The following is a 26,545-nucleotide window of genomic DNA, read 5'->3' on the forward strand; positions in this document are numbered from 1 at the left end:
GTGATTCCACCATTATATATTTGGTGATTACACACACCAAAAATCAAGTTAATAATCTTCATTTTTTGACGAGAAATTAAAAAAAAAATAGTAAATTTCATCGTTGCTCTATTTTAACCCTTTAAACTCGGAATCTCAAAAAACCCTTTCTTAGTGTGCACTTACACCGTAAGGAAAACATGTATAGAAATTCCTAGGAATTTATTTTCCTAGTTTTTTGTCCGTTAATGAATCAGCCAGTCGGTTAGGACTAGTTGATTTTGTGCTCTAATTATACTAATTGAACCTTATACGTAGTACAGTTAATTGTATTTTCTATTTGCAATTCTACATTCCATAAACATTTATCCATTTAATTCAACTCTTCGAGCTCTGCAAATTCCGCATAGACGGTTTGAGTTTCTTTAGCTTGCTTTGCAAGATTATTCCAAGAGTTAATACTGATTACCTCACAACAAAGCTGTTTCTAATTCCTGTTTAAAATTCTTCTAGAACACTTTCTATTTAACTTTTAAATATCCTGTTTGGTACGTTTGATGCGCGAAACCTCAAACTACTAGTTAGGTAAATCTTGCACTAATCTGCTTCTTTAATTTTTTGAGATTGCAATTATTATATTTTTAGTGAAAACTAAGACAAATTCCTTAATTTGGTAAATTTCTCCTTCTCTATCATTTTTCTTCTGGCAAACTTCTTTTACCACCGTAATTTTGTATTTTCTATCTCTCAAAAGCAGATACTTTTTTAACTCTCATCTTTTGCTTTTTTATTTATTCTAGATTCATCCACTGATAATAACAATAATAATAATAACAACAAAAACAATAATAATATTGCTCCGGATAAATCTAACCCCATGTCCGTGCAATAACATCTACGCACACGCCCGAGACGGGCAGGGAACGACACAGTATTTCGGTACCTTCATTTATATCGAACAAACGGGGCTATGGTTTTGCTCAAGAGCTGCAGAAGGAGCTTTTAAAGAAAGTAGGAAGGCTGCTATAGAACTGTTTGTAGAGACTGTCAAGGATCTACAGTCATCAGGCTTTTGAAAGCCAAGAAGGTTGGACTATTTGATAATGAGATTGTTCCACATGGTACGCTTAATACTTCTAAAGGTGTCGGCGTGTGCAGGGACTTGTTATGAAAAAGAAATCGTCGTACAGCTTCATGTACAAGGAGATGTTGGATGTCAACGATTGAACACATAACGCAACAGAGAAGTCTTACCCTTCCAGTTGCATGTTCTAACCTTTAAAAGACCTAAGTGCCTGGAAAAAATAAAGACTGGATTTCATAGACTGGCTGCTCGTCTTTTCATACCTATTGCACTGCGGTATTCTGGATGTCGGAGGTTCGGACATCCAGCAGCGCAATGCACGAGGAAACAATTTACTTTTGAAGACATATTAAATCCGGATGACCAGTGTAGGAATCCACCAGTTTGTGTCAATTGTAATGGAGATCACTCGGCGAGATCAAGAAATCGTCCGAAATACAAGGAAAAAGTGGCAGTACAGGACGTAAAGACTATTCACAACGTCAGTTACTTCGAGACAAGAAAAATTGTCCTCAGCAAATCGCCAAAGATCACGTCATATGCACAGGTTACTGCCGCCCCTGCGGTCATCATTAAACCAAAGGAGGTTATAATTACACTAGTGCCAGCCTTAGTCAATTTAATCAGAACAGATCATTTATCAGAAGATCCAGGAGTCGACCAAATAATGAAAGCAGTCCAAAATCACCAAAAATGAAAAAGTGATGAAAAGTGTGATTGAACAAAAGTGTCCATCTTCAGCAAGAAATGAGCCTTTGACAATTTCAAGGTGAAGGACAGTAAAAGGATGTGGACAAGAAGCCTGAATCTAAGGTAGAAATAAGAAAACTCCCTATACAAGTGAAAGAGAAAATAGAAATACAATTATTAGCAAACGACGATCTAGGAAAAAAACAAAAATGAAGCCCCTAAAAGCACGGAGGGGGTGAGAGGGCTATGGTTTCAGCCACCTTACTTTCTTTAGCGGGGAGTGCATCGAGTCTCGACGAAACTCTGATGCACTTTTGATCACATACTCAGAGCCGATGTCATCTGATGCCGGTGTCAAGGGATTCTTTGTGGTTTACTGCGGAGGATCTGATGATTCCATTTCCGAGGCCTCAGATACCGAGAAACTGACATCAAGATCTTTGGGAAGGTGAAAAAGAGAAGGAAAAAGAATGGCTGCAGTGAAGCCTAGACGATAACATTAAAGTATGAAATTAAAGAAAGTTTATAACGAAATATGATTTTTAATAATCATGTGATATGGTTGTAGCAGCTGAAGATTCGACAACATTCGATTGGAAATCATTTATAAGTTTTAAGTGTTTTTTGAGGTGTTTTAGTATGTGTGCTTTAAGTGATTTTAAGTGGTAAGAACGATTTACACGCTTGCCATATTGTGTTTCTATTGGGATTTTAATTCCACAAGTCTGTTTAATAGATGACCTGTTTTCACAAGATTAGTCTACTTACTGTGTCGCTAGTGTTTTGTCTGGGGGAAGAGAAATATTCTCACTATTTTATTATTATAATTTTTTTTTTTTGAAGTGGAAGGAACTTACGACCAAATTTTTCGATGCCCATAAAAACCTGAAAAAAAGCTAGTTTCTTCTTTAGGTATCCAAATATCCCTACCATTTTCTTCCTTTTCATCAAAAGCTTTCTTCCTTTTCTTAATTATTTAAGGTATTAAATTTTCTCAACATAATTATTAAATTGAAGAAAAATATAATCATTGTTGTGGTAGACTAGTATTTCAGTTTGAGAGTTAAGTACATACTTTTCTCTTAATTTTAATTCTCTAAGTAACTTTTGTCTCGTTCCAAAAATAAAATTGCAATACAGTATGGTAAATTATTCTAGTAAAAAGACGAATTATTAAACATTCTGTATATATACATTTATATTCAAAGATTCATAAAGTATGGGAACTTCTAAATTTTAATGTAAAAACCTAAATAATATTTTGGGTTAAACAATTTTTACTCGTTACATATATAAGAATGACATTTAGTAAATGCTCCTGTCCCATAAACTTTATCGTTATGAGATCATCACCAAGTAGTAAATGAGGCAACATTAAGATTTTCTATATAAAATGAGTAGGATTATGACGCAGTTTTAAGAATCTAATAAAATATTTTGAAATAAAAGAAATCGGATTATGACATTTAATATTTTAAGCAGCTAATTTCAAAAGTGGTCTTAATTAACCATTCTACATAAGTAAAAAAAACAAGTTCAAAAGTGAAGAAAAAATCTTGCCTTCCTACCTCAAAGGAGCAATTTTTTTTTTACAACTCTTAATACTAATTACTAATTTAGATTAGTACTAGTACTGTAGATTAGTAATAGTACCTTCCTGTACTAGATTTAGTATTTTTTTAGTAGTACATTCCAAAACTCCATCGAGTAATTTTTAAATGGAAAGGAGTTGTGATATCATTTTAAAGTGCACTGCAAAACCAAACATACTGGCATAACATTACGTATTGGGCTAAGAAATCCTAACCGATAAACATTTTCACAATTTCTTTTAAAATTGGTAAATAGCAAACCTCAAGAAATGATCTAAAACTAAAAAATTGTCCTTCCTGAGGTAAAAGCATTTTTAATTTCTTTTCTTTTTTTATTATTTCGCTGCTGAGAAAGTATTTAAGAGGTTCTGTACATCACTTTTTAAAACATCTATTGTTGAGAGAAATATTAAGTGAATAAGATAAGAATAAGAATAATAAATAGACACTAGTTTTATTAGAATCATCAATCGTAGTTTTTATGTCAAAATGTTTGTTTTGTAAAGCTATTTAAAATGTTTTATCGCAATCATCCTGTTTCCATTTAAAATTTTGAAGTTGCTTCTCATGTGGCTTGTGGTGGAGGTGATCTCATACTGAAAAAATTAGATCATTTTGGAGGTAGGAATAAGTCTCGTTTTTCTATGTTTAACAGATGTATAATGCAATACATTGTTAACACCCATGATAATAAAAATATTTGATGATTATTATAAAAATTGTAGGGTACCGTTTTATTTTAAGTAATGTTACCTACCTATTGCCATTGAATTGTGTGATTAAAGTGATAACAAAAAATGTAAGCAATTTACTTTCAAATTATGGTAACTGTACTTCCAAAAACCTTTGAAGCAACATTTTCACTGAGAAAGGAACTAATATCCGAAAGAAAATATTTTCACGTAAGTTGAAAGCGAGTAGATTATTGTATTTTACTTACTCTACATAGATGCTTGTATTCTGACTACTGTAAAATCTGAATTTAACAAAATTTAATAAATATAATTAACGTAATTCATTGATTTAGCATAATTCGTAAATATAAATTGTACAGCAGAGACCAAATTAAGGCCTGCTCTGTTTTAATTTACTTTATTAGAAAGTTTTTAGACGGCAAGAAAATCATCATTACATTTAAATTTTGAGATTTTTTTTTATATGCACCCTTAAAAGTACACACAAGTGTATAAAATATATAAATAACAAATTTTTAAATTACTTAGTTTTATCTTTAACTTTATTTAATGTTCTTTTAATGATAATGGTACTTTAAAAAATGGCTTCTCTGTTTCCAATATTCGTATCGAAATGATTATTTAACACGAGTGAATAGTTTTAAAACATAATTTTATAACTTGTCTACTACTTATTTGCTGTACTTAAAATTCTCTGTAAATTATTTTTAAAAAACTTTTGTATAAACCTTTTGTAAAATTTTTAAAAACTAACAGTAGAATTAAAAATTTAAGTTTTTTTGGCTAGTTTGTGGTTAAAGGTAGCAAATTGCTATATTTAGTTTCGAATTTTTTATATGATTTTTAGAATAAACTTTTTTTTAAGAAAAAGTATTTTCCAATAAATAAAAAAGGGTATAGTTATAATTTAGAGAAAATTTATTTTACGAAATACTGAATATATTTAAAATACAAAATCAATATGAAATATTTTAAGCAGTGTAAAAAAATGTTTCAAGAAAAACATTCAAATTAAAAATATGTTGATTGTGAGAGAAGCAGTTAATCTCTTATCCTCCTCTTAATATTATTAAAAAATAATTTTCAGCACATATTCAGAAAATTTTATAAATATAATTTATTTTGTTTTTGTATTTAATGAACCTACAAACGAAAATCTAAATATTTAAATAACATACAAACGAATATAGAGCAACCAAGTAATTGTATAAAGAAAATTTTTATGGAATGAATTTCTCTCTCTGGGGAAAAGTGTTCATTTATATCAAGATTTCCTAAAGGAAAAGAACCATCTATGTTTGAATCAGCAGGAAATGCAACACAGTATTCTGTTTATTCTATGTTATACCTCTTTCATCCAATCCTAGTATTTCTTTCATTCTGAATTTAACATTCCTTACACTGAAAATATTTTGTTAAGATATTTAATAAAGTTTGTTTTGTTCTACATTTCATGTTTTAATTTGGCGTCTTACACAAAACCTAAATAAACTGAATTTTGAAATTAATATTTAAGGTTATTGATAATGAAAAGGTGCTGTTAGTTCTTTATAATAATTTATGTTCTTTGGAAAAATAATCTAATGCTTATAATACATATAGTTGAAATGTATGAAAGGAAACAAAATATTAAATTTCCTGTACCTATCAAAATACTACATTAAGATTTTTTCTCGTTTTGTACATGCTGTAATTTGATAACTTTAGCTTTAAGTTAGTGAAATTTCTCGTAAGTAGAATGTTACAAAAATTTTAAAACGCATAAATAATAAAATAAAATATTTTGTTCCATTGATTTCTTTGGATCACTTATTTACATTAACAATAAAATTTCATGAATATATTTTTGCAAATAAAATTTTTAAAAGAATATTACGGAGAGATAACGAAAAGATACAAGTTTTAGGTTAAAAAAATGAAATGATAGCTAGGTCAAAAAATAAACTATTTTTGGATCATTTAGGTCAAAAAGCCAAACTAAAAGGTTTGGATTAATGATACATTATACAGAGTGTATCACGAAATTCTCCGAGGACGTTCATAGTTATTTCACTCATTAAAATAATGGCAAAAAAATCATTTAACTTATGTTCTAAAATTCTTCATTTGAGATTAACGGCTAGTGAAAGATTTTGCTCGAATTTTAGCTGCGCCGGTGAAATAAGATCGCACTAAAATTTTTAGAACGTTAATTAAGGTACAGAATCAGTGCCTATGGTTTTTGACCTGAAAAATAATAATTTTTCAAATAATTTATAATATCACTGTCATTCCCATTCATTCACATTTCAATGTCTCATTTCCATAAAAAAAAGATTGCTATCCCAAAAAAGGGTTAAAACCTTTTAGTTTTTCCAGTCTTTGCATTGCCATTAGCAAGTTCTTTTTTAATTATTTCACTGCTTTTATACACCAATTTGGTTTTGGAGAGTTATTTGAATAATATGTTATTTAAGCAATGTGGATCGTAAAAAGATGCTGTGTTTAGTTTTAGGAAAAGAATAAACATGTATAAATTTGACAAATACAACTGTTAGAAATTTGTCATTTCAAGTTTTTCAAAAATTTTCTTTTACAGATTTTCAGGCCCACCATTACTTTTCCTTCGGTTCATCTAGGTTATCTAGATGAATAAATGCATCATTTGAAAATTGATCATTTTATCTCTCATTATTGTAAAAGTTAAAAAGTTTTCCATTTTTTCTAAAACTATAAAAAACTTATAGAGGTAGCAAGAAAGTGTCGGTGGCAATTTATCAATTTAGTACATAAACAATCTTAATATATGAATTGTATAAATTAAAATTGCAAAAAAATTTAAAATATGTTTCAAAGTACTTTCGAAGTTGCTACTCCATTATCAGGGATTTCATATAAGATGTTATTTAAAAATTCATATGTCATATGTACTTAAATTAAAATTATTACGTTCATAATAGATAATTAACAACTTTAATATAAATATAATTATACATATGACATGAATTTTGAATGAATATCTTATAAGAAATCCCTGATGATGGATTAGCAACTCCGAAAGTACTTGGAAACATATTTTAAAATTGTTGTAAGTGGAACTTTAATTTATACAATTGTATTAATACCAACAGTGCCAAATTCTTGGAAAATTAAATACAAGATTTCATGTTATATTTATCTGGCCATTTTCATGTCCATTCAATTTCGTCTTTTGTATTGAAATTATTAAGCACATGATTGTAGAATTCCGTCGTATGGATAGTAAGAAGCTAATTTTTACCAAAAAAAAACGGATTTACCAAAAAGATAAAAGGGGCTGCAGTGTGTCTAACACACACCATGAGTAAGACATGGACCTAAACGCCACACTATTAGTAAGAAGCTGTAAGGGTACAGAAGAAAAAAATTGATGATGATATTGACGTGAAACTGTTGTGAGAAATCAACAATAGTCTAAATAAATAAACAGAAATAGGCGGTAAAAAATGGTGATATACTATGAAAACTATTATCTTGTTTAGAAAAGTAGGTATAAATAGGCAATATATATATTTATTAGTGTAGTAAATTTATGATACAGGAGAATTACCCAAATATTTTAAAAAGCTTAACTGTTAACATCAAAGGAAGAAGAAGTAAATAAGTGTACATTCAACAACTGATCAATAAAAATTAGTCACTAGAATAATTAAAAATGAAGAATAACTGAATATATGGCAGAAGGTGTCTAGATGAAAACCAGTTCAGATTCAGGAGGAGTTTGGATGTAAGGGATTATCTTTAGAGTTTCATGTAAGGAAGGAAGTAAGTTTTAAAATAATAAAGCCTAACTGACACGATAGCATTTGGTAGGATGGAAAAATAACATTGCAAAGAAAGTTGAGTAGAAACGTAGTGAAAGTAGATTCTTAAACAATCTGTATAATAATCAGGTAAACCAATAATATAAAAGACGAAAAAGGCACACTATGATTCAGAAAATACTGAAACAAAGAACTCTTTATGTCAACTTTTAATTTTCAACCCTTCTAAACATTTCCAACTTTTACAGAGAAGAAGTTTGTAACTGAAAAACAAATTTATGAGAAAAGAAACCGTCCACCGAGAAAAAATTGTTTTCAAGATTCACTGTTGACATTTATTTGATAGAAACCACAAATTAAGTTACAAGAAATTCTTAACCGCATTAATTTATAAATAGAAAAGAAATTCAACCCAAATTAACCAGAAGTAATAAAGTGTGAGAAACAGGAGGATACTTTGTTATTTAGGCAGTAAAATGACAAAATATCAACAAAATAATACAAAAATTAAAAACAGTTTGTTAAAAGGAAGTAGAAAAAAGAAAAGAAGTTTGGTTGTAAATACACTTCTTATTATATGAAGTGTAGTTAGTTAACATCATATAGTAGCTAGGAATGACGGTAGTATATATAAAGAAGAACTGCAGGACAATTCTTGACCTTTGCCCTTCACGATCAAAGCAAGGTCGAGTCCATTTCACTAGTCAGTAGAATGTGTTCCAGGTTGAGATTGAGACCTAAAGTAAAAAGTATTAAATCTGAATATTTCTGAAATGAAAAGGGCTAGAAACTCCGTTTTTGGTATATGTTTATGAAGACGCTGGGCCGTGCTCTTTATTTTCTATGGCGAAGGATAAAAATGTTTTGGCTATGAGTTAATTTACTCAGGGTTAAGGTGATCGGATCACATATTTAGAGATATTAAAACCTAAGATGGTAGAGAGGGGTTTTGTGTAAATATACGAGAACTTTTTTACAGAAAAAATAACGATTAGTAGACATTTTATCAGTAACATCAAATAACACAAATAAAAACCAGAACAGTAAAAAATGAGGTCTACCCATTCATGTAAAATGACACCCAATAATTTTAAAGGCATTTAATATGAAGAAGGTACTTAAAAAAATCACCTGCATGATTTAATTTATCAAACCTATAGGAATATTCTGAAAATTTGAAGTCTTAATAAAGTGGTCTTGCATGGAATGAGAAAAGATGAGGATCTTTTCGTATGTTTAAGCTAGTTGTATAGCTGTAAATTAGAATATCTAGCTAGGTATTTCTAATATTCCAATATTTGTGATTTTATTTCGATGCAGATTTTAGCGTAAAATCTTTTTGTAACTTGTATAATATAAAATAATGTTTACCGAATACTTATTTACTTATTCATAAACACCTTAATAATCATAAGTGTAATCAATTAGTATATATAAAAAAAAACTCAATAAGAATAATAAAATTCAACCATGACTAAAATAAAAATAAACCCATAAACTAAGATCAGCACTTTTGGTAGTTGTCCGATCTTTTGAATGCTTTGCTTAACTATACATTATGGATTTTTTTTACTTTTCCGCTGGCACATAATAATTATTTAACAATCCTTTCAAGTTAGAAATAATTCAAGTTTATAACTTGTAACGTTTCTCCACTTGTAAAAATGCTGTTTACTTCATTTCATCATTATGATTATACTTAATTTCTATTTTTATCTTTCTACCGCTTAATTTATATGCATGCACAGAATGAATATGTGTTTAATTCTAGAATTACAATACCGGTTTAAGCATAAACCGTAGGCCTACATATAATTTATTTGCTACTACGTGAACAGCGGTGGTAGAATCTAATATTCCTTTCAGATAATTTTAGATTTTATTTCTTTTTTAGTAGGTAAATTACTAAAAATGTATTATATATAAGTGGTAGTGAATATTAATTCACCGATTTTTCTAAATTTTTTTTAACTTATTAAAAAATTTCCATTAAAATGAAAACACTATGAATTTGGTTTAAAGATTCAATAAAAGTATTATAATTATAGAACAGGTATTTGTTTAACGACAAAATAAACTTATTTAAAAATAAAGTAATGAGCTATATAAAAAGAGCAAAACTGGGAATAAATACACGTAATGGATGGAAGGGAGACTATTCATAGATTGCGCAGATATAACAAACCGTTATTTAACCGTAGACGTCTAAGTGAGTAACATCTATAAGCGAGATAAAAGTTAAGAGAGTTTTAAGCAAAGAAGTAGTCGAGCATTATTACTGTCTTTGTCTGTTGTGCTGTTCTTGGTGTTGATAAGAGAAGTAACTTTGGTCGCTGAAGAGACGATACTGCAACATCTTTTACGCCCGTGCTCTTTCTTTTATCTCTATTACGCACAGAGCTCTCTCTCCTATTTACTTCTATACAAAACGAAAAAATCACACTAACACTCGCGCACATACACGTTCTTACTTCTCATGTCAATCCTCCTTTTTATCCACACTCACTAATCCTGAGGGACACACTAACCCAGAATTAGGTTCCTCTTACAATACTCTCACCACCAAGAAAGTATGAGTAGTTCTAACAGGAACACAGCACACATACAGACGTCTCTTCTTCACCGTTATATTATTCACGAGCATACTCTTACACAAACGCAACATAAATATATAAGCTCACTATACTAGAACTATTGCTATTAACACTACTTAAAGTAACTTCTACTTGAGAGAATTTCTTGTTTTATGCAAATACATTTGAGCTGGTTTCACGATCCCGGACTAAAATTTCCATTTAGAGGTAAAAATCAAATTAAAAATGTATAACTTAGAAATTTGTTCGCTGATGTTAACGGTTCTTTTCCTCTATCAGCTGGGGATTATAAAAAATAGGATATATATGGTATTATAGGTACATAATTTATTAACTAATAAAAAAAAACTCCTACGTTAGTGAAGCTCATTTCATAATCCATCCGTTTATATGATAATATATAAATATTAATATCTTTTATTGACTCTATTACTAGTTAATATACACAGAATAAGGTTGTTCATAAAGTTTTAAAACATGTACGAGAATATTACCTCGATATTATACAACTGTACGAGTACATGTAATACAATAATCAGCAATTAAGCATCCAACATAACCAAAAGAAAAGGGAATTTTTAAAGAATAACTCTGAGTAAACAAACATTTACATAATAATAATAATTAGAAATATTTGAAACCAGTCTAAATAAGGGAACATTTTCATAGCAAAATTTTTCTATCATAGCAAAATGTTTTTACTACAGAAGTTGAAATTAAACAATGCACGATGAAGCTGAATGCTTCTATGAGGCAGTTTGACGGCTACCACAATGTCTTCTGGTCGTCTACTCAAGAATAAGGAATCCAGTGGCGGAGGTAGCCACACAGACGCCGGTTACGTATGATGGCCAGGAGTTCCAGACGACTTTGGAGGAGGACATGAAGGAGTGGGTATTAATGGAGTTGGCCGGGAAGAGATGGTCGAAAGAATTGTTCAGGTACAATGGTGAACCCTGAAGGGTTGAATGATACATCGGTGGCGTGGGTCTTTGACCTGGCGGTTGATGTTGGGCAAGGATTATAGAGGAAATTGGTGACAAAAATAACCTGCATTAAAAAAATTGCCCTGCAGAAGAAACTACAGGCGAGGTAGGTTATAGTGGAATGGTCGATTGCCGGCACCTTGGCGGGAGACACTTTGGACTGTGGGAGTTCAGCGAGCTACATAATACCAATTAACTCGTTGGATGGTGAGGAGGGTATCTTAAGGGATCTAGTGCAGGCCATCCTCAAAATTTTGGAGAGTGATCGAAGGGCCTGTTTCAGTGAGCCTGCCGGCAAGGTCGGACAGTTTCTGAGACGGATCGTAGAGTACCATGGATGGAGATGTAAGTAGAAATCGCTGGTCCACCTGGAGAAGTCGCCTTCGGTGAGGAAGCAATCAAGGGGAAGCCCCAAACGACAAGGCCGACAGGAACGCCCACTGCTACCGTGGTTGTAAAGGCGGAGGGGAGAACCTAAGCCTACCTTCTCAAGGTAGTAAAGGACAGTGTGTCATCTGACTTTGGCGGGATATTCTCGGCCAGGAAAGGTGACGGTGAGGTTCTTCAGCTTAGAGTTAACGCTGAGGGAGGAACAGCGGAGAGACTCAAGAGTGAAATTGCACAAAAGGTGCAAGGAGTGATGGTGTCATGGGAGGCAGAGCGGGTCGGCGAGTCCACGTTTTGACCGGGTTAGGCTTCGTTGAATTGAACGATGATGGTGTGCCCACTATCCAAGGGGTGACAGCCAGTCTTACATTGCTGTCACCTTTGTGATGGAGCGATGGAGGAACCGGGTCACTGGTTGGCGAATCATAGAAAAGGTATCACTCAGTGACCCAGTCACTCAGCGAGCTATAACTTTTGAAGTGGGCCCTCATCCAGTTCAGCGGAGGCAGTGGTTGCCTTGGTAGAGGCTGACAACGGCCAAAGTTAGACAGTTTGAACAGACAACCGTGAACCGGCTTGTGAAGTAAGAGCATGTAACTCCCGAGCTTCTGTTGGCGGTCGTAGGAGTATATAGCGGAAGTCGAAGCTGGAAGGCGTGATCAGCGGAGGAGAGTGGTATACTGGTGGACGACCGAGATCGCCAGGTTGAGGAGGGTATGCTGGAAGTCCAGAGGAGCATTCCAGAAGTGCACCGGAAATGATATGAGGTGGGACTTTCTGCGTGAGTAGCACCTGGGAGCCAAAGCAGCGCTCATGTGAGCCACTGAAGAGTCCAAGTGCAAAAAATGAAGAGACCTGTGCAATGAGTTGGAGGAGAGCGTGTGGGGGATGCCAGTAAGATAGCAAGGACTTGGGGAGGAAACTGTCGTTGTGAACTTTTACTGATAGTTGTGAGGACGATCTTCCTGGAACGACCGCAGGGTGACAGGAAAGTGAATTCTGTCATGGAAATCCTTCTGTATATGGACCAAGAATTAAGAGCTGCTGCTGCCTGTATGGCGGCAAGAGTCCGAGACCGGATGGGATCCCCCTAGGAACGTGTTGCAGAGATAGCAGAAGTGGTGCCTGGGGCGGTCTTAGAAGCCTTCAACACCATCCTTCTTCGGGGAGTTACCCCTCATGGGTGGAAAAAGTAGAGGATGGTGCTACTAAGGAAAGCGGGAAAGCCGCAAGAAGATCCATCGGCGTACAGGCCAGCATGCCTATAGTATAGCCAAGTTTTTCGAGAGGTTTTTGGTCAGGAGGTTACAAGCGGGGTTTGCGGAGAGAGCAGGTTTGAGTGACTATCAATTTGGTTTCAGGAAAAAAAGCCAACTTCACCGTGAATTTTTTTTGCCAACAAAAAAGAAAACTAAAACTCAAATTAAATTCAAATAATGAAGAAAAAATTTGATTAAATTCATAAACAGTTATTGAGTTAAATGAAACAAAAAATTAATTTAATTAATTTTAATTTAAAATTACCCACTTTTTAATTTACTTAAAGTAAGGGAGCAATCAGAAGGTGGAATTAACCCCAAAAATTATTTTACATATTCAGAAAAAATCGATATTTTCACTTTAAAAAAACGAAAATTACTTAGTAATAATGGTTAAAATTGTACGCTTCCAGTTGTAAAAAAAGTTTTATTAATATTAGAACTATGCTTTTTAATTATTTAATTTAAATCTATTAGCATAAGCACACTATAAAACATATAAGATTAAAAGAAGTGAATAGAAGTATTATTTAGCGTTGTGTAACCAGAATCGAAAAATTAAATTGAAATTTCATTTTCAATAATTAAATTTTCACGAGGTTCTCTCTGTATTTGAAAAGCGCGAAGGAGTATTGAACTACAGAAATGTATTGAATCCTATTAACTTGCAATAAATTTTATAATTTTTTGCGTTCTAGTTGCAGATTTAAAAACATTTCAACAATTACAATTAAATTAAGCGCTTCAATTAAGCAGCGAATTTACTAGTCAAATAAATTTCTTCATTTAAACTCATATTTGTTTTGTCATTTAAGATAATAACAATAGATCAGCAGTTCCGAAAAATCCTAACAAATTAACTTTCTTTTCATTGATTGAAATTTTATTTGACCCTTTCGTTATATTTTCGCCCACCAAAAATGAAGAATTTTCCGTTACATTACGGATTGTACGCAGTAAATTTTTTGTAATTTGCTCAAATCCTATAACAAATAATGTAATAAGGCATATTATCCCTTAAATCTTAGTGAAATGGATGCGTTATTTTATTAATTTTTCCTATACCTAAATATTCGGATATTAGAGTAATATTCTATAGTTTACCTATGTCGTTTCACTTCTTCAGATTTATCTTCTATCTTACCACACTGGACTTCATTTCTACTTTTCATCAATTTTTTCCTCTGATATTCTCTATTCTATTTCTCTATCTCATAATAACGATATTTCTGGTACCAATAGTATTGTTTTCTGTTTTCTTTTGCAATATTTCATTTTTAAAGTACTTAATTAGTTTTAACCAATTTTCACAATTAAAAATAGTCTGTGCAACATCTGATATTGCGATATTTTTAAAAGATCTTCAGTATTAATTTGTAACGTTTGAATTGAATTGAGAATGGAATGGATCTCTTTTCCTTCCATCCAAAAGTTGCAAGAAAAGAAGATATCATTCTAAGTATATTGAAAGTAATGTTTCCGTTAAATTTAAATGTTATTTAAAAAAAGGCCATATCAATGGTAGTTTTCAAATATATTAAATCACGGCATTCATAGATGCTGCTACTATTTCTGATAATTTATCAATAAGAAACTAATGATAAACAGAAAATAGAAATTGAAAAATAATTGAGTGACGGTAAACCAACAACCTTTGACATATTTTTATTTTAACTTTGCTAAAAGGTATCGCACATCATTTTCTTCTAACTGTATCCTACCGATTACCTTGCTTTTATTTGCTACTTTCTGAATCTGATGTCGTCTATAATTTTCTCAAGGAGGTTTTGTCTTTCTTCTTTTCTGGAGGTATTATCAGTAATGATGGAATCATACAGTTCTTTTACTGACAAATTCCTAACCTCTTTTTTCTTAAGACTAGAATTTAACTGCTCGCAAAAACTTCATCTTCAAATTTAGGATTCTAATTCTATCCCTTTGCTTTTATTCTTATTTTCCCTTTCAAAGATGAATTGCACAGAATTTAAGTAGTATATGTTACATTATGTCCTAGATAATTAAATGATCGTGATTTTTTAAGTTATGTGATTAACATTATAATTTTCACAGAAGAGGATAATATCCACAGAAAGCCGTGGTATTACATACCACGATAAGCCAAATACATACCCTAGATGAGGCCTAGGGCCTCATCTAGGGTATGTATTTGTACTTTTAAGGATTAAGTACGTTCTTCTTACTTTCACCTTCAGTGATTAAACACTGTTTCAATCGACTGTCCTTAAAATCCCACGTTGTCAGTTGTTAAAAAATTAATTTAACAGAAAAAATTAGTATTTCCTAACTTTCGTCTTAATATAAAGGCTTAGTTTACAGACCCTCTGACTTTACGATTAATTGCCCTTCTAAGTAAAAATAGTGCACTGGATATTCTTTCAAGATTCTACTTCTTCCGTACAGCGATTAATATGCATAATTTAAATATTCACGTAACTATATCTATAATCAACTAATTAGTCTTTTTTCAACCAATGAAAACAGTTTTTTTTTACGTTCTTTAAGAATTGTCGGCATTGTCCAAATTATTATGCATTCGAATACTATTTAGTTGAGGTGCATCTATCTGAATTATTAAAATGGCTAAGTGGGACTAAGTGCCACTTAGTCTTTGTTGGCGATTTCAGAAATAACCTAATCCCATCGGTATCCAGAGTCAGGCAGACAGGTTTCGCTTCCTTTTATTTCTCTTTCTCTTTAATTTTGGTTGGTTATTCGATTATAAGCTACTTTCTCTTAACAGTTTTCTCAGTCTTGTTTTTCCATTTCTTAAAACTTGCCTAAAATTTACGTGTTACTGACAACTGGACCCACCTATGTTATTGCATTCAGGAATTTAAAAAAAAAATTAAAATATACTCACTAAATAGAATAATAATATAACAGCTGAATTATTCTTAGCGTAGAATAATTATGAATGTGCGAGCGTGTGTGTATATATAATATTATATACAAATAAAAAAATATCCTAACTTATAATGTAAAACAAATTATATAAATAAATTTCAAAATTACTGTAATTTTGCTATCGTTCGTTTCTTACCGACTTAGAGCACGTATATTGTATATATTGGGAACGTAAATTTAGGTGTAATTTGTCTGACACTTTACGTTTATTAAACATATGTTTTTAGTTTAGAACATTTAGGGAGGTTCAACAGCCGGAAACTTTGCAAAGGTTTTTTCCTAAAGCAAGTCTAAACTTATAACCGTCATGGACTAAGTCCTACAAGACTTACTCTGTAAACAGAGAAAATTAAATCATCTGGTGGGTGTAATATTTTAAGTAGGTAATTATTTTTCTATATCATTTTTTATGTTAGCTTCAACACATTCTATTTATTTACTTATTGTGTTGAATGGTCAATGTCAGCATGAACTCTGAAATTCCATAAAGTTATTTGCTTTTAAAAGCAAAAGCAATACTACTTTATACTTTTTAAAGTATTTAGAGAATTTTAGAAAAATTAAAATAGTAAAATAAATTTTTACCATCAGTTAAGATGCGCGGTTTTAATTTCTTTATTTAAAAAAAAGAAGTTATTTTTCAATATTTTAGTTTTGACAGCATTGTGATGAAAATAATCTACCATAAAATAAGAATAACATGTGTGCAGAAAAGTGGACACATAAAATTCGTTTCTCAAAGAAATAAAATTTCTATTCGTCTTTGAACGAGGTACATCTGCTAATAAATAATTTGTATTTCGCTAACATTTCTTACTATAACCTAACTTTAGAGCTGTATTCTCAATAGAAAGAAAACGAAACTATTTTTTACTCAATCTTTAATGTTTACAAATCAGCAATTAAAATATGTGTTAAACTATTTACAGCAATATTGATAAAATGGGTAATTCAAGAAAATCACTTACTGAGTAACCGCAATCGTGGCATCTATTTTTTAATAAATGGCTTAATTTCTAGTTTAAAGCAAAAGAAACGTACTCGTACTCGTTACGGTTATTTTAAAAAACCAATTAAAACAAATGACAATAAGCTACTAAGTGTGTTTCAGGGACATATAAATTTTAACTTGAAAAAATTATTTTTAACCGCTCTATGTTCATAAATAGAATCGAAAGAGAAGCATGCAATTTAATAAATGTAACAATTTGCGTGTAAATCGCCTTAACAATATTTTCCATTAAAATTGAATCTTTTTAAGAAATTTCATTAACATTAAACCCAAAAAACTAATATTTAATTCTAACCATCAGAATTAAACTTAAAAGATTTTATCTTAATTGTTAGATAACAAAACAGATTTCAGCCTGAATTCCCCAAAAATGTTCATACATTTACTAGAATCATAATATAATACGAGATGAATTACTGTTATATAAATACAAATGTATAGTTTGCTTAGTTTATTTTTTAATTTTTTCCCCTACTTCCTTAGACCGGACCTAGAATTAAGTATAACTCGATCCAGGGGAGCGTCCATTACTCAAACGAGCCTTCCTGTCTACCGGCAGTACGTCCGGCATGATAGGTCAGCTCGCCGATCGGAGCTTCATTTTTTTTTTCATTTTTTGTCCACTCTAATGGGGGGCACCATATCTGAATTTCCCCCACCGGTATCGGGTCTTTTCATTAATACATTCCAGCCCTAAATCTCTCCAGGAGTCTCCAGTCGTTCATTTTATAACCGGCACACCTCGTCATGTCGGCCCTCGCGACACTAAAATTTCCGCCCATCCCTACACTAAAATCTTTGGTTCCTTCCCTCCAAATCCTTGGCCCGTAGTATCTCTCTGCAAATTCCTTCACCTCTCTCCAGTTATCAAACGAAATAAGCATGTGGACCATAAAATTGTCAGGTGCCAGCCCAGCAATATCCGTTGACCGCACCATTTCGGGCAGTAGAACACTGTATGTTCGACTGTATTGTCCGCATACCAATACATACAGGTCGACAAATCTCGTCTATCCATTCCGTGGAGATAAGCCTCGACATTTCCATGACCTGTCAATATTTGTGCTGTATGAAAATTAACCTATCCATGTCTTCTGCACCACTACGCATCCAAGTCCGGGAGTATCCTCCTTGTCAACTCTGCCTTATCTTCGATCATCCACCTTACACGACTGCGCAGAGTAACCAACGATGTCTTTATCCGGTCCATACCGCGATGTCTGTTGATATGATCCCACATCAGAAGATCATCAGAAGGGGAAGGGATGGACGTAAGCACGCATGCTGCCGTATATGATACGGTCCGAAATGCCAAAACCACTCCCAACAGTGCTTTTCAGTTGACTCGCTGTAGCCGTTGGAGATTCCACTGTCTCTCCGCTGCTGCACCCCAAACTGGAGCCACGTATATCAGGTCAGTTGTACATCATAAGGAGCCATACCGTCTGGTCCTTCACGTCCCCTGCCTGAATGCAGCAGCCTGTCCGTCACGCATGACACAGCCTGTATGATCGACCCCTTCGGCACAACGTAAGAGGTTATAAGCCGTCTCAGAGCCGCCAGGGTATTCTCCGCCCTGATAAAACTATCCAGGACATGCTCACTGAACCTGCCCGAACTATTAATTATGACTCCCAGTTATTTATCACTGCTCTTCGATTACAGACAGTGGTCACCTATCTTCAAATCTATGCGTCAAATCCTCCTCCTTCCAGTTAAGGTAATCTACTCACTTTTCCTAGGAGCTAATTCTAGTCCATGTCACCTCATCCCGGCGTCTATGATGGCGAGAGCCTTGTTCCCCTGGAGCTCCAGTTCCGTTAGTATAAGCAATTAGTATAATTCAGTATAAGCAATCGTTTCCGTGTGTTCAGGCAGACGAAGGTTAAGAAAACCGTTATAGACGATGTTCCAAAGGAGGTGCCCAGCACCGACCCTTACGGGACCCCCTATGCATCTGGAAACACACACTTCCGCTCTGCATCTCAGCCGTAACAAACCTGTCATGAAGATACTCTCTAATTTGTTTTTAGAAATAACTCCTTATGCCCTTCTCCTCAAGTGTCATCATGAATGCATTCTATGTCACGAAGGCAAAGGCATTAAGGAAGTTGACTAGAATTAGGATCGGCATCCGTCTGGTCCTTCACGTCCCCTTCCTGAATGCAGCAGCCTGTCCGTCACGCTTGACACAGCCTGTATGATCGAACGGCCCTTCCAGAAGCCATACTGGTTAATCTGATTGCCCGCACTGCCAATCAGTTCGTCGATGATACGGTCCGCCAACATTCTTTCAATCACTTTCCCCATGTTGTTTATCAGGCAAAGCGGTCAATTTTCCTCACTCAGGTCCTTTCTTATACGCTTTGGCAAGAATAATAGCAGGGCCTCATTCCAACAAGTCGGGAAAGACCCGCTCTCCATACCCTGATTAATCATGTTCAACATATTCCAAGGAATTTGTTTTATCAGATTTTTGAGGACCCCTGGCAGATATACCACCAGGACCTATTAACAGCCAACTTGACCTCACCGAGCGTAGAACGTCTTTCTCAAAGTCACAAGGTCTCGCAATCGTCAGTCACCGCATGGAAAGAGTCTAGCCACCTCCATCCTGATTATTTAATCTCTAGGGATTGGCAGACGTCTCTCAAACCGTTTGGTGACGATTTGGTATGCCAGCCCCCAGGGATTCTTATTCAGGCCCGCGGAAATTCTTGCCACTTCTGCTGCTTGGTCCGCTTTATCTCAAAATTGACAATCTTCCTGCGTCGTTGACGCACTAGAGGCCCATCGGCTGCATCATTTCTGTTAAGATCTCACCCCTTCAGTTAGTTTGTGAACTCCCGGCCTCGATGGCTTTACGATTAGAATTGCTCAGCACTACAATTTTCATGGCGGCCCTAATGTTAACATCCTGCAGTTAACTCACAGTTAGGTGATATGTAAGCACCCACTATCACAGTCTCTGCCAGCTTGACTACAACTAAACCACACCCCCTATCAAGCAGCCCTGTTTATAACTTACATTTCGTATGACGACGTCACCCATCCTGTCAGCACACCAACCGCTCTTAGCTGCTACTATCCTGTTAGGATCAGTCGTAACCAGTATATCTACATCATACGTCCGACCAAACATTTCTCCGACCAAATCGTGGGAGGGAGAGCTCCTGTTAGCATTCGTAAGCATTAATTTAATCATTTTGTGATTTCTTGCACTACGCCTCCCGTGAAATGTTCTCCACTTCCACAATCTAAACATTTTTTGGGTTCCCTGCAGCTGCCTACCTTATGATTCTTGCCGCCACAGTTATAACAAAGATCCCCTCTGTTAGGTCCACGTCACTCAGAATTCCTGTGTCCCATGCCCCAGCATCTGAAGCAGCGGTCCTCATCTTCATAGATGTAGGCCCCGCAGTGAACTCACCCTATTTTTATCCGTTCTTCGACAAGTTTCCCTGCCACCCTGTAGGTGATGATTACCGGGACTTTCGCGCCTCCCTGTAAGCAGGCCTTATATATGTGGCTCGGAACTCCTCGTCATCACCAAGAGAATGGGCTATGGCAAACTTCACCTTTTGTTCAGTTATATCGGCCTCCATGTCTTTAATGTGGACTACCGCCATTCTACCACCATGAGGCTTAATATCTATCTGCAAGTCTGCAGCCTTGTTCTTCAGCACTGAGGTGAAGTGTTCTGCATTCTGCATTTCCTTGACTCTGATATGCAGCTCATCCTTGTTATCCCTCCTCAGGGAATGGACGACGCCAACCTCATCTAGGAAACCGTGGCTTTCATTATATGTAACAGATCTGTGTAAGATGTGCCGGCACCCTTCACTATCACCGTCCTACTACCGATGATCGGTGGGGTAAGTCTATTAGCACCAGAATGTCCCGTTTGTGGTTTAATCTGTGTTGAGTCTCCGGCTGTGACATCCTTATCCTGATCATCTCTTCCGGATCCCGTAACTGATAGACCAAGATCTTCAAGAGTCTCCTACTGGCAGAACAAAAATCGGTGCGCTTGAACTTTCAAGGACCCTTCTCATTTCCCGTCCTCACTTCTCGCATAACCGCAGCTACAGAATTATGTATTTCCTCCGTTGAATTGTAATAGACCCCATAACGGCACTTTTTAGTTGTCACCGGATCCTTAACCATGATCATGGAGACATCCATGACAATATCGTCGGTCTTATTGGCTAACTCCTGAGATGAGCAATTCTGCGAGAGAAGTACCCGAGAGAAGTCGTGGAAATAATATCTGTCTCTGACATCTGAAGATGGATCCTTAATTAGATTGGCCCTCTCTGTGACTCCATCTGGCCGTTTGGGAGGAATCAGATTTCGGTAACGTTCTCCAATAGAATATTTTCTACGTTAAATTTCCTGGGTTCTTTCGTTTGAGTAGCCTACATTATTCCAGGTATAGGTGGTGACAACTCAGTAAGTGCCTGAAGGCTCTTGTGATTTTTGACCAGATCCTTCTCATGCTGGCCTATATATTTGGGCAGCCCAGACCCCAGATATTGCTTCAGGTGAACACCACAAGACATGATTTGTTAGATATGTCCTTCAGCCTTCCAGAAACAGGGTCTTCCTCTTCTGATGATACTGGTCTGATCCGCTTCTTGTCCTTTTCCTCCAGCTTCTTAAGGAGTGCTCCCGTTGTCTCGAGTGAAACTTGCTCGGCTTAACCTGCAAGCGGGGGCGATCTGAATCTCTGCATATTAACACTACGATAATCAGGGCCAAATTCCAGTTTCTATGACACCTTACACGACTATTTTTGAGGGGGTTCGAGAGGCGGTTGAGAAGAAAGTAAAATGTATCTCCCCAAATCCGAAGTCGGAATTTGGAAGCGTAAAAGATAGGAAAGGTTGAGATCGGTCAAGATACAGGAGGATTTGATAAAGTAAGGAAGGGTTCTTCAGAAATTGCAATAGGAATTTCCCTCATTATTTCTGTTTGGCACTTAGAAAGATTCTACACCAACTCACTTGCAGATCGATGATAAATTTACTAAGTCGTTGTTTACTATGCAGATTTACTGCCTAAACAGGAAAAGCAAGAAAGCACTATATTATATGTCTTATTGCTAATGGCAATAAGGTTGAATATCTAAATCTGTGAATAAAAAATTTGCCCGATGTCCAAGAAATCTTATAGTGTGCAAAACACGTCCGTTATATAATTATTAAACATTTTTAACCGCCCCATTCCAAAAAAATTACCAAAAAACCCAGTCAAAAATCAAAAAACTGCGGATTAACAAGAAACACATCGTACACGTAGAAGCTCTCTAACTCAACTAGTTTGGTTAATCTGTCTGCTATGAAGCTAATAAATATACTTTAAAATTTATCGTCTGACTGCAGGCATGGTAAAAAATTAAAGTGTTTAATGTTCATTTCAAAATCTTTAGCATTAAAAGATCATATTTTTAAGATTTATTTTTAAAATTTTTTAGATGAGATTTTTATGGTTGAAAATTAGTCATACCATTTTGCTAGTCTTAATATTTTTATTACTTATTTGTTCAAACAGTAACAATACAGCGACTCCCAATAATAGTTTCAATAACACCTGATAATGAATCTTGGGTGAAAAATGTCATGCTTGTCAGGGGACTTGAACAGAATTTAGGGGCAGAGGGCGCTACTACTCTGCTGTAGAGATCGGAATTATTATTTTTAACATTTTTGATTAGAATAAAAATCTTTGCACACTATTTTAAGCACAGCAAGTGGCATCAACAAATTACTGAAAAAGATTTTTAATTTGAAACCCGTCCTTTATTGGATGGCTTTTTAGAAACTAATTTTATATTTTAAAATATTACACACTACTAGAATTGAGTTAGATGTTACATTAATAATTTACATCTGCATATGAATATATCTACATATTAAATACAAGTATACATATATTCATACATATAATTATATCTATGTATGCAATTATAACTAAGTTATCTACAGAATTAGGCATCTCAAAGGAAACCCAACACTGAGGTTATCGTTAGTTTCTTAACTGTATCTAGTAAATATTCCAAAGTTTGCATGAGGAAGATAAGTAGGGTTTTATTATTTATTTTTTAAATAAATTTTATAAAATTAAATTTTTATCATGCAAAAATTAAAATACAAACACTAAACAAGATTGATCATAGGAAAATAGCATTACAATATTGAGTTCCTGCTACGATAACTTGATAAAAAATAGTTTAACAAAATATTACACGAATGACTACTATGTTTCCCATACGAAATATCTGAAAAGTATCTTCAAATTTTATTTTTTTCAGCTGTTTCGGGTTTAACTATCTTATCAGTTGTTTTTATTCAATTTAAAATCAATTTAATTGGAAATAATTTGTATTATACTAATTAATAGGACCTAGTGAATTTTATATTTGTAATGTTGAGAAATTTTATTTTAATTTCTGGACAATTAGTTTTCTTTTATCTTTTAATTCTTATATAACAGTGGTTTGTTAGTATTTGTCATTGAATTTTTCATTTCAGTTACCTCTTTTTATTTTGCTGCTAATTTATAACTTTTAGAATTTCATAAAACTCCTTGTTTTAGTTTTTACATTGTGCGGTTTGCATTTCTGATAACGCAGTTAGTTTGTTTAGAGAACAAATACTTTTTATACCGTCCAATGGATTTTTATTTCGAAGGCTTATATTTTCATGATATTTAATTTTGTTATTGATCGTAAACGTTTGTATATCTTTGTATGATAAATACAAATGTAATAAGGAAAAATATTTCAGTGCATTGAAATTATTGTGTAACCTATTCTACCCTTAGAAACATCAGGCAATTATAACGTCTTTAACGTTGCTATTTTTCTTAGCTTGTTTATATACAGCTTCTGCAATGTTGCACTTTCTTTGTGGGTATTTTTTTTGTGGTTGATTGGATTGTGTTAAACTTTAAAAAAAAAAGTTAAATAATTATCTTTAAAACTGATTATTATAATTTCATATAATCATTTTCTCTAAAGTTGTTACCATTTAATAACGTTCTATAAATTCACATTATTTATCATACATATAGATTCTGTGGCGTGTATAAGGAATACTGACTTATATTTCAAAATGAAGCCTTTATATATCAAAATTATTACATGATGTACTTAAATCCTTGAGATATTATTATTAGTACTTAAACATTTTTTCTCTCCTTTTTGGACGATGCTCAACTTTTAAAGTGGAAATTTTCCTTAAAATATAAAATTTGTTTCATATAATATTCTTTTCACATTAAAGTTAACTTTTCCGTGTTAAAGTAGAAAATATGCAGCGTAAAAATATTTTAATTTTAAATATTACTTCTTTATACTTTCTAGTAATATAAAAAGAACTGAGATATTAATTACCTAAATTAATCAGTGAGAATCCGCCGGCGATTTTGTATCTTTATTTTAAACAAATTTTTACCATTAATATTTTTAATAATTTATTTCAATGCTTTTTTTCATCACTTATTCACATAATAAATTGAAATCATTATTAGTCTTTGTCATCATCATATGATTTACATCTGCCCTGATTCAGGTCTCTTGCAATAAAGTCTATCAAGTCTATTTTCAACCATATCTACTCTCAGCTAATCGTTTTTTAAATTTATTTATTGGCAACAACAAAATGCAAAATTTGAAACAATACAAACATTGTACATTTTTAAAAAGAAATACAGTTTTTTTTTGTATCCACTTACGTTAAAAAAATTATTATTATTTTACAAATTTATTTAACAAATAATAAGTTATGTTGGCTTCACCAGCAAAAGGTACAAGACTTTATCCGCTAGTATAAGCACCCAACTATAGTAACAGATCAAACCTGTAAGTAGATACAATAAAAAGAAAACGTTGAAAATTCTATCCGTATGAGAATAATTTAAATTTTCAATTATATTAGAAAGATTGTAAATCAAATTAATCGGCCTATAATTTTTAGGATTTTTTTGGATCATCCTTTATGAATAATGATTTAAGTGCTACTTTTTTAAAATGATTAGGAAAATTAACATTTTTAAAACATTTGTTTAGGATGAAAGAGAGCGGTTAAGAAATTGGTTTAGCTATATGTTTAATTGTGCAATTGCTTGTTTCATAAAGGTCCAGATTCCTGTTATTTTTTAGGATAGAAATTACGTTTTCAACTTCATTCCAGGGCTGAGAAAAAACGAATGGTTCATTCTAAAATTCGGTAATGGTCGTTTCAAACTAGGGTATTAGAAGGCAGCGAAGAGATGATTTGCGCATACCCGCGTTGATAAAGAATTGATTGAGTTTATCAGGAGTTCTTTTTATTTATAGAATCTTTCATACACTTCTAAAGTTTATTAATATTATTTTTTTGTGCGTCTAGTTTGGTTCGATAATAGTTTATTTTGGCCACCTTTAGTTTATTGAAAAAATTTATGTAATTCTTTATACTTTTATCCAAGTTATTATTGAATGGCTTTTTTATTGATTTTCTATTAATTTCGTCCATAACATAAATCAGCTCAAAAATATCACTAGTGATCCCAGTTGTTAGGGTTCTATTTTATGAGATACTTAACGCGTTTCTATTGCTTGCTTTAAATACGTAATCAATATGTCTATGAATACTACGACTAATCTTTCAACCGAGTTATCACTAATCTAAAGAAAGACGTGTCGACGGAGTTCTGTTGTACAAGGGAATCACTCAATTCAGAGTAATTGATTTTAATAATTTTTCTATCGTGTTTAATAGTGTTCAAATTTTTGGCAAAATACCTATGAAAGGTAGTGGAAAAACGATCTTTGATTTTTGTTTTTCGAACTCTACCGATACAATTGTGAAATATTCATTTGTATTTATAAAAGATATATGATCTAGACAAGATTCTGAATTAACCGATTTCCTTATGTTAGCGTTAATATAAGAAGTAAAACCACATCCGTTGAGTAAGTTAACGTTTTCACAAGCAATCTTATCATTGATATTTCGTATATCGCCTACCAAGAAATCAAACTTAGCTTTCAGTTGGTTCAGTCGGTTGTGAAACTAGTTGTTACATTCTGTGATTAGTTCAATACAGTATGAATTCCAAAATTTTTATGGCGACGATTTTCACTGATATTACTTTCTTAACAAAAATACAAATAACATTGCACTTAAAAAAGAATCTTTATAAAATTAATTATATCCAGCTATACTATAATTTAAAGGTTCAACTTCATCACTCCAAGTTTCAGGAAGAATTATAGCATCACAGGCAATTTTAATATTATTTAAATGATACATTAAATCATAATTTTTTATAATACTTCTGATGTTTATCTGAAAAATATTAAACAACTCTAAATTCAGATCATCTTCAATTGTCTAATTTTATACTAAAAAAATAATCTATTTCTTTAGTAATATTATTATTTGTGTCAATTAATTAATATGTTTTCTATATTCTCGTCATATTTAACATTAAAAATTACAATATAAGATGTCTAAACTAGCGTAAAAAACAGATACTGACATTATTTCAGTTATCAAAATCTGCTGAACTTG

At 33.1% G+C, this 26,545-nt stretch overlaps 1 protein-coding gene across 1 annotated transcript in view; it reads right to left on the reverse strand.

The window, feature by feature from the left end:
- LOC142317749 (neurotrimin-like) overlaps positions 1-26,545 on the reverse strand; it is a 447,981-nt gene that overhangs the window by 300,415 nt on the left and 121,021 nt on the right. The gene's annotated exons all lie outside the window — the stretch shown is intronic.

This window comes from Lycorma delicatula, chromosome 1, assembly GCF_047948215.1.
Source record: "Lycorma delicatula isolate Av1 chromosome 1, ASM4794821v1, whole genome shotgun sequence".
In the NCBI taxonomy this organism is placed as follows: domain Eukaryota; kingdom Metazoa; phylum Arthropoda; class Insecta; order Hemiptera; family Fulgoridae; genus Lycorma; species Lycorma delicatula.